The sequence below is a fragment of the Thermobia domestica genome, chromosome 14 (genome assembly GCF_964235325.1).
Source record: "Thermobia domestica chromosome 14, izTheDome1.hap1.1, whole genome shotgun sequence".
NCBI classification, from domain to species: Eukaryota; Metazoa; Arthropoda; class Insecta; order Zygentoma; family Lepismatidae; genus Thermobia; species Thermobia domestica.
In genome coordinates, this window is record NC_137467.1 from 128,260,687 (window position 1) to 128,275,638 (window position 14,952).

Here is a 14,952-nt window from a genome sequence, read left to right on the forward strand (position 1 = left end):
TATAAGAGGAGATTTCGCGATTCAGTGATGCCAGGTCAATCCATATTTCCCTCTTTACAAGGAGGGAAATATCTTCGTTTCCTCAAAAAAGGAAATTTAACAAATGAAAACAAGATATCCCATAGTGCAGAGTAGCTGAAATGGACGATCAAATAGATTTACGGTATCCTACTTCATCCTGACGGATCTCTTTGTTCAAGTTAGAATATTTTACAGAAATGACGTAGCTATAAAAAAATCACGAATTACTTCTCTTTATCATAATTCTTGGTAAATATTTCATAATTCTGGATTGAAATATCCCAATATTTTCCTATGGAATGGGGACAGAAACGCGATGATTCCTTCCCTTCGTAGAGATAGTATTAGACAATACAGAAGGTTCTTCACTTTATATCTGACCATTTTTGAGGTATACTTATCTTAAGAGATACCTCGCCGCCATCACCGATCATGTCCTATTGGACTCCAAGCATTGTGAACTAACATAAGGCATCGCAGTTTTCATTGCAGCAAACTCTGGGGCAGGACAGGCATGAGAATTCTGTCCCACTCCTCCCTGCACGCTTTCCATAACCATCTACTTGGGCGGACGGCGATATTGAAGACATCGTTTCAACAGTCCAAATGCGCAAAAGTCCATTGCACTAGCATCGGAGCTTTTCATAAGAATGTCTTCAAACAGAATGACACAGATTCTTAATTCCTGTGCAATTTCCTCACAAAAACGTAATGATGTTCTGGCGGTATGACTCGAAGCTTTGTTCATATGGATCATCAACTAGTTGCCGTCCATTCCTTACAATTGTGGGATGTCTTTTTGATAGATAGGTGTCAGAATGGATTCTTAGGAGTATCTTGCATTCACCTTCACTTTTTTGTCCACCTTGCGTATCAGCAACTTACCCTTATATCGGAATCCCGTGGCAACCATAAAGCCACGGGGAAAACTTTCCCTGCACTGACGAATAAAGTTATTACTTCCTTGTCGTCAATGTGACCACCAGCTGTGATCGCTTCAATGTGATCATCAGCTGAGATGGTCACATGACATATCCATGGTCATATGATGGTCATATGACATATCCATTATGACAACTTTCTTCCATTTGGAACCCGCCAGGTACTTTTCATACTGTTTTCTGCAGTTCGTCTTACGTTCGACAATGTGACGCGGTAGCAGGTGGTGTACACAGGCCTTCCGCACACATTTCAACGTGAGGCGCTTGCCAATTGTTTTGTTCACAGTTGACGGTGCGAGGTGGAATCTGTGGCCCATATCACATTGCGTCAGGGAATTTTCTTGGCACATCAATAGACGGATAGCCCTTAGCACTATGGGTGTCACTTTGCTTGCAGCTCTTCTCCCGATGGCTCTCGTGGGTGAATGTTTCGCAAGGAGAGCCGGTTGTGTGTAACGGGCCACAATAGCTTTCGTTGTAGTCACTCCGAGTGTTAATCCATTCTCCCGACACTGTTTCACAATACGTAGCTACAAAAACTTAGCATGGAAAAGGTCCATTAAGTAACCCTCCCAATACCGGTTGATATTCGGAGCCATTTGATAACACCCACTACCAACACTCATGCACCTACAAGACGAGACATGATACTGATCCCGCCAAAAAACACAGTTCCAGCATGATATGCCAGGTGACAGCACCGAATCAAAATGGTCAGATATACAACGAACAACTTTTTGTACAACCCAAGAACTGCATTTATTCTTCTGTTATTGTCACGTAGAGAATTTAAAATAACTTACTTTTCGCTCATATAAATGACAAACCAACATCAGGTTCTCAGAATCACACTCTCTTCTTGTCACCGAAGATCAGCTCTCGTTTGAAGAAGAACCAAGCCCGGAACAAAAACTATCCGAATACAGTGAGGAAAGAGAAAGAAGGAGGAAGCTATACATTTAATTTTCCATTTGTGATCCATGGTGTCGCTGTAATCTCCGTCGTCTGCTACAAGGGTGTTATAAAATAGAGGATCTGCCCATGCAACAAAATCGTGAAGCCATACGTCACAGCTTCGCCACACCTACTCTGCTCACTCCGCGCCACTAAGATCGCAATGTTTCGAGCCAACAATCATGGCGGAAACGAGAGTAACCAATCAGACGATGCTCAGTTGTTTTCCGGCTTCACTGAGTTCATATGATGAAGATATGTATGGACAGATCCTCTATTTTATAACATCCTTGGTCTGCTACTTGTAGTATTCTAACGTAAGGTGTAGTACTTCATCGTAAGGTGCGCGTTTTTGTTGCTTATAAACAGGATCACGTATAGAATGTTTATAAACACAAGTGCATGGTACATTACAATATATTCTCTACTTTTTTGAAGAAAAAGAGTGTTTTAATAGGTGTGTTTCAGCATATAGTACACTATACTTATTAAAAGGGTTAACAATTGTTAGCAGTGACGAATCCAAAATTTATTCCTGGAAGGGTTAAAGATTCTCAGTTTTCTCTCTCACTGAACTTTTCCAACACTAGTGCCTGTGCCACTGGGGAGCGTACTACCCTTCGCCCGCCCCCGTGGATCCGCCTATGATGGTTAAATAGTTTGAGAAATATCGTCCATTTCCATATAATGACTTGACAAAAATTTAAAGAAATTCAGAGTGATTAAAGTAAATAGGTCATACTTCTAATTGAAATGTTATGAGAAATTGCGAACCGAGATACTAGAGGGATATTGGTTAGGTATTCTCATCACTGCTCCAATGTTGACACAGAAAGAGTTCAATGCAAGAGTCGTGTTGCAGGAACGTTCTACCCTGTCAAAGCGTAATATTTTCTCTTTAAAGCATGAAACTCTAAATTTCTTTTATTTGTATGTTTTGGAGAAATCTGCCGTTGGAAAAGATTGCCGTAATGAAAAGTCAATTCTAATTATTATGTTTATTTTCATTTAAAATATTTTTTCTTTCTCGAATTTTAAATGTCTGCAGCTTTCTTAGCCTACGTTATCAATTGAGAGCATATGAGTGCAAAACATAAGTAAAAATGACTCACTCATCATACCTGGGAATACTACTGTAGTTTGAAACTTCAAATCAAGACAGAATAATCGTTTTGTTATGAAAGGAAGGGATAAGAAAAGGTTTTCTAATATATATATATATATATATATATATATATATATATATATATATATATATATATATATATATATATATATATATATATATATATATATATATACTAGGGATGGCCAACTTTTCGGAATCCGAATTCCGAAAAATTTATTCCACAGTCTGGAATTCGAAAAATTCTGCAATTCGGAAAGATTCCGGAATTCAGAAAAATGCCGATGTCGGGAAAATTCCAGAATTCGGAAAAAATCCGGAATATAGAAAAATATCGGGAAATTTGAAATTTTTAAATTAGGATTTTTTGAAATTCCGGAATTTTTACGATTTTACTTTCCGGATTCCGGAAAGTAAAAATTCTGGAATTGGCAATTCCTAATACATATCCTAAGAAGGAGGATATTGTTTTCTTTTTCTTTCTTTCTTTCTTTTTTTCAAGAATAAAGTATTTCAGAAATTTCTGAAGTTAGGGAGGTGAATCTCTATATACAAAGCAATTCAAAATAATGCACCCGATTAAAAAAAATATATCTGTTAAATCTGATGAACATATGTCATTGTGAAACATGCGCTTCGAAAGTTTACTTTAAAAAGTTTAGTATCCACGCAGTGCTTCCACTTTCTACCGCTAAGAGTCAGCAGCGAGCAGTTTAAGGAAAATGACGTTGACTCCGTACATCTCCGGAGGATTGACTTCTCTTTCGTTAGCCACCTTGTTCCCCTAACTTGACTCCATGTGATTTCTTGATGTGGGGGTCCTTAAAGGATCGTGTTTACGTACCGATACTTACAACAGTATTGGGTGACCTATGTGCCCGCATAACAGCAGTCATTACTAGGGACCGGATTTTAAAGTGCAAAAATGTGATAGGAAAAAGGGAATAAAAGGGGCTGAAAAATCATTCAAAAAGGTGAAAAAAAAAGGCGCTAATAGGATATCATTATTAAGTGCTATAGTTTACAGTTACATGAACATTCCTCATTCATTACACCAGCAAATAGGGCCTATTGTTAAAATCTTGGCTTTAAACATTTGAGATAAATCGCAAAATTGTTTTATTTAAGCCCAAACTTGTACAACATTCAACATTCTTGTAATAAAATTGTGGTTAAAACCAACTCGGAATTTTTGAAAAGAAAAATTTAATTTAGCAATATTGTGGCTTAAGAAACCGCTACATACTACTGGGTCGTCAGAAACTGGTTATACTTGATAATGCACAACATTTCTATGTTTTCGAACATTAGTTTCTGTCGCTTGGAGCTCAGGAAATCCTTGTGTGTGAAGAAACTTCGCTCGACAGAAACCAGTGGTTCATATCTTGTAAGCACATGGACAGGAAGTTCAGTTTGCACTGCAAAGGTTTCTATGTCACGATTGTTTCGCAAATTCGTTCAAATTTATCCCTAGCAAATCCGTCAAGATTGCGTCTAAATTTATGGAACGTTATGTGTAAACTAGATTGAAAATAAAAAATATTGTTCTGTCCAATTTTTTTAAAAAAAAGAGAAAAAAGGGACAATAAAGGTGCTGAAGGCTAAAAGTAGTGAAATAAAGGGGAAATTTTGTTAATCTAGCAAAAAAGGTGCAACATTCACTAAAAAGGTGCAACAAAGTGCGTACTATTCAGTTCATTTTATGCACGGAAATACATATTTTGAACTTTGGTTGTTATAACAACTTCATTTTTAGAAAAGGTGCTGCACCTTAAAATCCACTCTCTAGTCATTACTTATATTGCCCGCAAAATGCTACAAAAGGTTTGGCAAGAGATGGATTATCTGCTTGATGTGTGCAGTACTAGGCGAGGAGGTCATATAGAACACTCGTAATGTGTTTGAAAAGAAATGACAGTTTGCCTTTCATAATGCATGCCTTACAATAACATAAGTTTATTAGATTTCACAGAATAATTTTCTGAAATCGGGTCCACCATTTTGACTTGTCCTGTATAATTTTAAATAACATTATATATATATATATATATATATATATATATATATATATATATATATATATATATATATATATATATATATATATATATATATATATATAAAAGGGTTTTCGAAAATTTCGCTCTTATAGGAAGAAAGAAGGAAATTTCTAATATTCAAAGTTCCCATGCTTTATTCTGCATATTCCAAATGTCAAAAGTTAACTTCAGTTCGAGGACGTGGGTAAAATTCAATACTAATTGTGAACTGTTAATTAACCAGTTGAGAATGCTCCAAGAGCATTACCAGAACGAACTTTAAAAGAATAGAGAGATGGAGTGGGAAGGATAACTGTCATTGTTCCTAGATGTAAAAGTAAATCTTTTTATCCGCACCTTCTTTCTTTCTCTCAAAAATTAGCAAAATATCATCTCTCTATGACTAGCAGTTCTCGAGATATGGCTGCTTAAATATCTACAAATTCGAATTTTTTGTCCAATATCTGGCGAACGGTGGCCAATTGGCCAGTAAACAGTTAATCAATGGCCACCGGTTACTATTTGGTACCAAAATATTTACCTTCCTTTTAGATATTGATCAACATCAATATCATCTCTCTACAACTTATGGTTCCCGAGCTATGGCTTTTTAAATATCTAGAAATTGGCCATTTTTGGTCAATTTCACGGGACGGGTAAGTCATAGAGAGATGACATCCGTGTTAATCAATACCTAAGAGTATGGTAAACATTTTGGTACCGATAATAATGGGTGGCCACTAGCGAACTGGCCATTTGGCCAAACCAGTGGCCATTTGGACAGTGGCCACCGGTTACTATTTGGTGCCAAAATATTTACCATCCTCTTAGATGTTGATCAACATTAATATCATCTCTCTACAATTTATGGTTCCCGAGCTATGGCTCGTTAAATATGTAGAAATTGGTCATTTTTGGCCAATATCACGGGAATTGTAAGTCATAGAGAGATGATATTGGTGGTAATCAATCCCTAATAGAATGTTAAACATTTTCGTACCGATATTAATTGGTAGCCACTTGCCAGTTGGACAATAGCCACCGGTTACTATTTGGTACCAAAATGTTTACCTTCCTTTTAGATATTGATCAACACCAATATGATCTCTCTATGACTTACGGTTCCCGAGATATGGCTCCTTAAATTTCTGGAAATCGGTCATTTTTGGCCAATATCTCGGGAACGGTAAGAGTGACGCGAAAAATTTAATCACTTTCTCAGATAGTTTTTGATGCTCTATCGAATGGAGGGGACAACATTGAAAAAAAATAGCAAATAACAGACAGACAGACAGACAGACAGACAGACACATAGACATAGAGAATTCAGTAACGAACTTTTTAAGTACGTTGAAAATAGGAGAATATATATTTAATCGTTTGAGAAGTTCGCTTCTAAAAAGGAAACGTTTTAATTTATATAATACTAGCAGCGTTCACCCCGCTTCGCTGCGGTCACCCCGGAACGCAATAAACTTTGTTACTTAGATAATTTTTACTTTTTCGCTTTCAAATTGCAGTAAATGTTAACATTATAGCGCCTGTCATTTATGTTAACCCGCCGAGTGACACGGTCATGCGGGTTGCATATAAATACGTTTATTTTTATACCTATGATGAACTAACAAAGGATTTGTACGTTATGGACACTTGAATGGTCAATTATCTCAAGACACTGGTAATTAAAAATTAAAGTGATATGATAAAAACCATCTAGGGTCCAAATCCTAATAACCCCCCAAAAATAAAAGAAATTGGTTCAGCCGTATTAGCGTGATGAGGGAACAAAGGATTTGTACGTTCTCTTTTATAATATAGATTTGAATTTTTGTTTCTTTATTCAGAAATTGTTCGTTTTTTTTTTCTTCAAGTATTTGTACCATTTTGTCCAGTCATTAGCACTAATAATCAGGATTGTTTTGTTGGAGGGTAGTTCGCAGGAGTGTCCCGACAAAACGTACCAGCGACAAAACGTACCACTTGATTTTTCGCGACAAAACGTACCACTTTTGACGACCTGTCATAAATGACAACCTGTCATGGATTAATTAAAGCATTTCTGATATTTATTCCACGACAAAACGTACCACTTATATAAATTACAACCTGTCTTGGACTAATTAAAACATTTCGGATATTTAATCCGCGACAAAACGTACCACTTCAAGCATTTTTTTTCAGCGTGTTCACAGATTATTCTCCACATCGAACAAACTTCTCTTAAAGGTTTTGTACGTGATGAACGTAACATTAAACAAGTTTATCAGCGAGTAAGAGAACACGAGTCTTCCAAAATACATTAGACCAATGTGGGTGCTTACACATCTAACAAAAAAGAACATAATGTTAAGAAACTACTTCCTCATGAACAGGTAAAACAACCGCAGTATAAGGTTGAGAAGAACAGACAGGCAATGTATTAAGTTGTCAAAGTACAGAAAGTCATTGGTAAAAGAGGGCTCTACAGAGGAAATGTAGCAGTCTATAAACTGAAAGACACAGCTATAGATCATGGAGATTTTTCGGATATTATTCCTTTCTTAAGCAAATTTGATCTTCCGGTTAAAAGTAATTTAGATAAGGTCACCGAGAAGAGTCATATACCAGGAAGTAAGCAGGATAGTAGTCGCATAACTTTTACTAAACACGGTGAATTATGTTTTGAATGCTATCAACACACTTATCAGAGAAAATATTTCGAAAGAAGTCTCTCAAGCTTCAATATTTTCTGTTCTATTAGACACTACTCAAGATATATTAGTTTCAGGCCAGTGCTCTGTTGTTTTATGGTATGTTGTTAAAATAGTTGTTAAACAGTGTTGTTGTCATTGTAAAATGCATATCTACCACAGGCCAGTGTCCTTGCGGTTTACTGCTGGAAATTCTGCAGAAGTTGAACCTTGATATTAAGAAGTGTATTGGAAATTCAACCGATGGCTCAAGTAACATGCAAGGACAATATTCGGATTTTTTAAAATTCACCTATGATCAGTTACACGTGTGGTTCGGTTGATTTTGAGTTTAACGGCCCTTTTAGCAGCGAGGCTATAAGAGACGGGACATACTGATTTAGGGAAATCCGAAGCACATGAGCTCCCGTCAGGAATCGAACCCAGGTCTCCCACGTCAAAGGCACATACGCTAACCGCTTAACCACTAAGAAACTCAGTTACACGTGTGGTATTACGCTCATATACTCAATCATGTTATATGTGATCTGACAAAAAATGCATTAATTCTGTGTCATTGTTCTGCTGAATGATTGTGCGATATTTATGCGTGAGTCTTATCAGCGAATGAACATTTGGAAGATCAAATGTTAACAAAGGCGTCTTACAGTTATTGAGGAAACAAGATGGTAGAAAACACACTATTTTTCAGAAAAAGTTTGATCATTTTTCGAACACAGAAAGTGCTTTGTATATAGAGTTGACCATAATAGTTAAGAAAATTGCTTCTACAGAAAATATCAAACCAAAAGCTAGGTGTAAAGCGAAAGGATATATAAAAGATCTTCTCAAGTTCAAAACAATTCGGACAGCACAAATGTTCCTTAAGATATTTCAAGTGACGACCTCTCTGTCAAACTATCTCCAAATAGAGGGTGCTGCTAGTGTAGTCCTATCGGATGGTGCAGACTACTCTGTTCCAACTGAAAGAGTAGAGAGATGATTTTGAATCCGTTAAGAATGCAGCATTAAGCTTTGCAGAATGGACCAATAACAAATTTGAAGTCTTAGAACGTGATTTTTTTTTTTTTTTTTTATTTTATTGACCTGTCGACAATTCGCCTTCAGAGATGGACAAAGATTTTCCTGTGAATATGAAGATGAAGCTGCTTCTACCAATTTCCAGGTACTGCATCGACGCATTCAACACAATATTGGACATGGTAGTTTCGAGTATTTCTTCAAGATTCAAGAAGCAATGTACTTTATGAATTATTTGGACCCTAGACACTTCTACCAAGTAACAGAACTTCCAGACGTGCCTTTCGATAAACTTACATATTTTCTGAAAAACTTCAGTAAAGAAGTTTCCAAGGATACTATAAATGTATTCTCTTGGACTTTTGAAGGACGTGGATATCCTTGAAAGTCAGTCTTGATGACGAGCACAACAGAGTAAAAATGACTGTGCTGATGGTGCAAGTGATTCAGAATTAGGATAAAATACATTTGTTTACAAGGAAAGCGAATGCAAAACGTGTTGCAAAATTGTCCAATGTGCTGCTTTTTAATTTCGCAGAATTGTAAATTTGGCAGTAATATTTATCCAAGTTTCCAGCATATAATTTTTTATTGACTTTGCCCGTAACTCAGGTAACATGTGAAGGAAATTTTACAAAACTGAAATAAACTGAAATACATTAAAAATAGGCTAACGAGTACCATGTCTCAGGAACATTTGAAAATATTTATGTTGATGTCTATTGAAAAAGATTTATTAAAAAATATTTCGAATGCAAAAGTGATACATATAGTAGCATCAAAAACTAGTACACTTAAACATCTGCTAATTTTGTAATATAGTATATGTTCTCCTTGAACTTCATATAATATTTTGAACAATTCAGAATAATATACTGATGAAAGAATATCAGGTTTTAATTGTCAATTGTTAATACTATTGACTTACTGTAGAAAGAAAACTGTGCAACTTGATTTGTGACATTGAGATGCTGGTGTCCCTTGTGGGAGAAAGCACACGCGCCCCTCTAATAATACCTATCCGTCCCTGGTCCAAAGCCTGGAGAAAGTGTGATGGAAATCAGCGAATATTCAAATATTGCATATGCAAGATTCTTGCTGGTTTAGGTCTGGCGAGAATCTTGCAGGTATGGTCTTAGTCTTAGCCTTAGTCGTAGTCTTGGTCTTGCATCGGTACTTTTCTCACCACCAATCTGTTCAACTTTTAACCTTATTTTGGCCGATATATATATACTTATATGTTCTCCTATCAAGTGGTACGTTTTGTCGCCTGTCATTATTTGATGGTTGATTGGAAGACTCTTCGCAAGTAGCCCTCCAGTCAAGTGGTACGTTTTGTCGCTTGTCATTATTTAAAGTGTTTTTAGAAAACCCTTCATAAGCATCCCTCAGGGTAAGTGGTACGTTTTGTCGGTGGTACGTTTTGTCGCTAGTACGTTTTGTCGCGTATTCGTTCGCAGGCCGTTTTAAGTAGGGAGGCCAAAATTTTCCAGAATCCGGATTCTATTTTCCGGAATCGAAAATTTCACTTCCCGGATTTCGGAAAAATTCCGGATATCGTAAAAGGTCAGGAATTTGGAAACATTCCGGAATTTAGAAAAATTTCGGAATTAGGAAAAGATCCGGAATTTTAAAAAAATCCGAAATTCAGAATTTTAAATTTCGGATTTTTCTGAATTCCGGAATTTTCCTTACATCAGAATATTTCCGAAATCCGGATTTTTTCCGAATTCCGAAACTTTTCCGAAATCCAGATTTTTTCCGAACTTCGGAATTTTTCTGAAATCCGGAATTTTTTCACATTCCAGAATATTTTCGATTTTACTTTCCGGATTCCGAAAAGTAAAACTTCCCTAATTCGGCATCCCTAATTTTAATACAGAGGCTATGTGAGCAGTAAACATAGAGCTTAACGTGGGGTTTTGAACAACACGAGCTTGCATTGGGGATCGAAACCAGATCTTCCACATCGAGAGCATATCTGCTTACCATAGATCCACGAGGGAGCTTACGAATAACCGGAAGTTTGCTGTAGTTTTCTTTCTTTCATTCATTCATTCACTTAATTTTCCAGTTTCTTTCTTTGTTTTTTTTTTTTTTTTTGTTTCTTTCTTTTCCTTTTCTCAATCAGAGATGACTCTGGCTTTTTTCATTTGTACGAATCTAAAAGTCCCAGCAGGGGTAAAAGGAAGGGGATTGCAGGGAGACGCCGTCCCTCCACTTCCAGAAAATATCTGTGGCGTCCCCTCGCTTTCTATAAAATTACAATTTGCAAAAATAGGGACCGTGAACGGCTTGATGTCATGAGTCCCCCTACCTTTTCAGATCCACTTTTACCCTTGAGTCCCAGCACAAAGAAAGACAAAGTAGTCTACAAAAAGGACAATCGTCTGTGTGAAAATGAGTACTCCATGTTTTGAAATTCCGTGGATAAAACTGTGTATTTGAAGGCCAAAATAATTTGTTAACAATGGTGTATCTTATACCAATATGTACTCATTTGGACTCTTCCTGTCAAGATGAATAATAAATTATGAAGAGTTGATCACCTTGTTTTGTCACTTTGTTAGTGGAAGAACAAGAAACCCTAGCAAGGCAAGCAAATTAGTGGAAAGGTCATTCACTGACTCAATTAAAAGAAAAAAAAAAAAAACTTTCGTTCCTGAAAGCAACAAGATTAATGCTTTGCCTCAGTCTTCCTTTCTTCTTCTTCTTCTTCTTCTTCTTCTTTTACGTCTCTCAATACAGGTCCTGTTGGAATAGAACGTCTCTTCCGACGTTTATTTTTGCAGCCATCATTAGTAAACAGAACCAAAATTTATACATACTAAGTGGCTAGTATGTATAAATGAAGTGTCCACAGTTTTCTTTTCTTTTCTTTTTTTTTTTTTTTAATCATCAATTACTCGCGAAGGTTAAAAATCCTTTGGTGTTGATCATAAATGTCTTTTCTAAGGACACGTCCATAATAGGTTTGAAAAGCCGGAAATGGAAGTATTGCTAAAAATATTTAATCAACTTCTAGAGTAAGATTAATCTCCATGTTATTGTATTGTGATTTGGACTTTTCATGGCTTCTTTTCACATTAATTTAAATTATCTTGTAGATTACATCAATGCTAGCTGGGATTTACCGATGAAGCACATGCATTTATGTGATAACGTAGGATAATGTTGTTTGGTAACAAGCTCATAATGATTATTCACATTTGCATATAACTACATAGGTTAAAACGTTGACTACAATGAAACTGTTGGAAGTTTAAGGGCCCGCGATGGCTCAGTGGTAGAGCGTTCACCTCTGGTGCCAGGGATCCTTGATTCGATCCCAGCTCGTGCCAAGTGAGCTTTGTGGTGGACAAACACCGTGTGCGTGGGTTTTCTCGGGGTCCTCCAGTTTCCTCCCACATTCTTCATTCCAAAATGAAATCTTTAAGTTTGACGCCCCACGGTTATGCCGCCTAGGCTAAAGGAGACAGTGATGATGAGAAATGAATGAAATGGTGAAATAAAGAAAGTCAGAGGAAACGGAAGAATCCCGAGAAAACTCACGCACACGCTATTTGTCCACCACAAGGTTTACTTGGCGCGTGCTGGTGTCTAACTAAGGACCTCAAGTACCAGAGGTAAACTCTCTACTACTGAGCCACCGCGGCCCCCTTCTTCATTCTACGATTTCATTCACTTCTCATCATCACCATCTCCTTTAGCCTAGCCATCATAACCATGGGACATAAAAGTTCAAAAATTCTCTCCATTTTGTTGGAAGTTTAAAGATGAGATTAAAGGATAGGCTGTAACAAAAAGGCCATGAAGAAAAAACTATAGAAGTGGTAATTGAGAGATTAAAGATTAAAGGAAGAAAGAGATTAAAGATTCCTTTTTAATTTTCCATTTTATTTAACACCTACATGGTGTTATATTAAATTCAAGGATCAACTAGACATGATTAACATATGAAACGATTATGTACGAGGGTGACTCCAAAGTGATACCTTTATTTGTGTTTGACAAATAGCACCGACCCAGATATCAGTGGAAAGTTTGCAATGTCAGCTACAAATGGTGGCATTATTTATTCAATATAGTCCTCGTTACGGGCAACACACTTGCGCCAGCGAGAGACAAGGTTTTTCATGCCGTAAGTGAAGAATTGTGGTGGTTGCTGGCGACACTATTACTGAACTGCTGCTTCTACCGTCGCGTCACAACTGTAGTGTTGAACCTTAAGGTGATCCTTAAGTTTGGGGAAGAGCCAAAAGTAGCAGAGCGCAAGATTCAGACTCTAGACAGGATGAGGCAGAAAGTCTTCAACACTTTGCCAGCGGATGGGACAACTTTGAATTTTTTGGCGGAGGAGAGGACATGTGGCGGTACTCCATCGACTGAGGCTTCGTTTCCGGGTCGTAATGGTGTATACACGACTCGTCGCCGGCAATGAATGTCCCTGGGCGCACAACCTTCTGCAGTCAGAAATTCAATAACAGCCCGCTGTTTCAACCGGACGTCACGATTGGATGCCATGGATTGCTTCATTACTCTGGAACGAGAAAAGATAGGAAGGTAAATCAAGTGATATTCTACAGCTTAAACACCAGCGCATTAATGATAAACAGTTCCGAATGTTTGCGGTACTATTGGCCAAATAGTGATCTTGGAGGCATTACTTTCTGAATCACCCTCGCACTATCCTCTTATGGAATAGATATAGGCTCTATTCTTACAAAGAATGAACATGAACGTGTCATCCGGACATCAGAATAAAACCTAGTCCATTCGATGAACGTAACAAAGATATGTTCATGCACAAAAAAATTAGGTGCCACGGACAACGGAGTAAGTCCCTGGGGCCCATTAACCCTGTTACTATAAAGAAAATCGTATATTCGCAGTGAAATAGCTACTGCATCAACACTGTTCAAGGGAAAGTCATGGTTTATAGCTGATTCTCTTCAGCATGAAACAATCTTTCCAGAGTTGCAATGCATAGGTGTCCATAACGTGCTTATACAGGAAAAATTGGGAGAATACCTGGAAAATTTCCTCCAAAAATCCCTCCCATCAACTATGACCCTCTTTGGATAGGCCCCAGGTAAAGGCACACAATCCAAACGTAACTTGGATAACTATAGGGGCTAAGAAATGGGTGTACCAAGTTTCTTTTTGATAGACGGAATATGTATAGCAGAAAGGTTGTATACCAATACGTTCTGTATATACGAAACCGAATCTATGACCTGATCAATATAGAGAACATAATATAAAAAATATAAACGCAGTACTATTTACCCTGATATTAAGATTTATACCACATTCTCTGTAAAATGAAGCAATTATTTTACTAGTTATTATGCATATTGCTCCGTAACATGTGGAGAGGGAAATTTTGAATAAGTCTCAAAAATGTCTTCCAAAATAATCCTATTGTGAAGTTGTGCTTCCTCTGAAGCAACACCGGAGTCACTGTGTAAATTAAAGGACATTTTACAAGGAGGATAAAGTGCACACCCGAGAAAATCAACATGGAAAAGTTCAAATCTTATAAGAGACATCCATTCTTCAGAGGGGGATTTCCTCTTCATCTCTCCCGTTAAGTTGCACACTGGTAGAAGTACACAATTAAAATGTACCTTGTGTAAGTGGACATTTTTATGCCACTAACTTGATTTATATTAATAATGATTTTTTTAAATTTGTACTTTTATATGATAAATATATATACATATATAAACGTATAAATATTAGGTTTATTCCCAGGCCTGGGTGTTTAATATATATTAAGTGTAAATATGAAACTAATTATTTATTTCATATATATATATATATATATATATATATATATATATATATATAATCTGAATATTGTATGCAAACTGTATATATTTTTTTTTTAAGCATTGCAGCTCATATAGATAAAAATGAATCTTTTAGTTTTAAAGATAGATAGAAACACTGGTCCATTAGAAGCTATAGTTTTAGTCCACATGTGTTACGGAGAAACGGAAAAATATAGGAGGGGAGGTAGTTAGCGTCCTTCCTTTTTTCAAAGTTAACGATCTTTTCTTTCTTTTGACTAGGAAACTTTTCGTATTCAGATTCTGCAACGTGTCTCCGATTCGTATATAAGCGATCCCTGTTCTCTTGGTCAGGGTTGATACCCG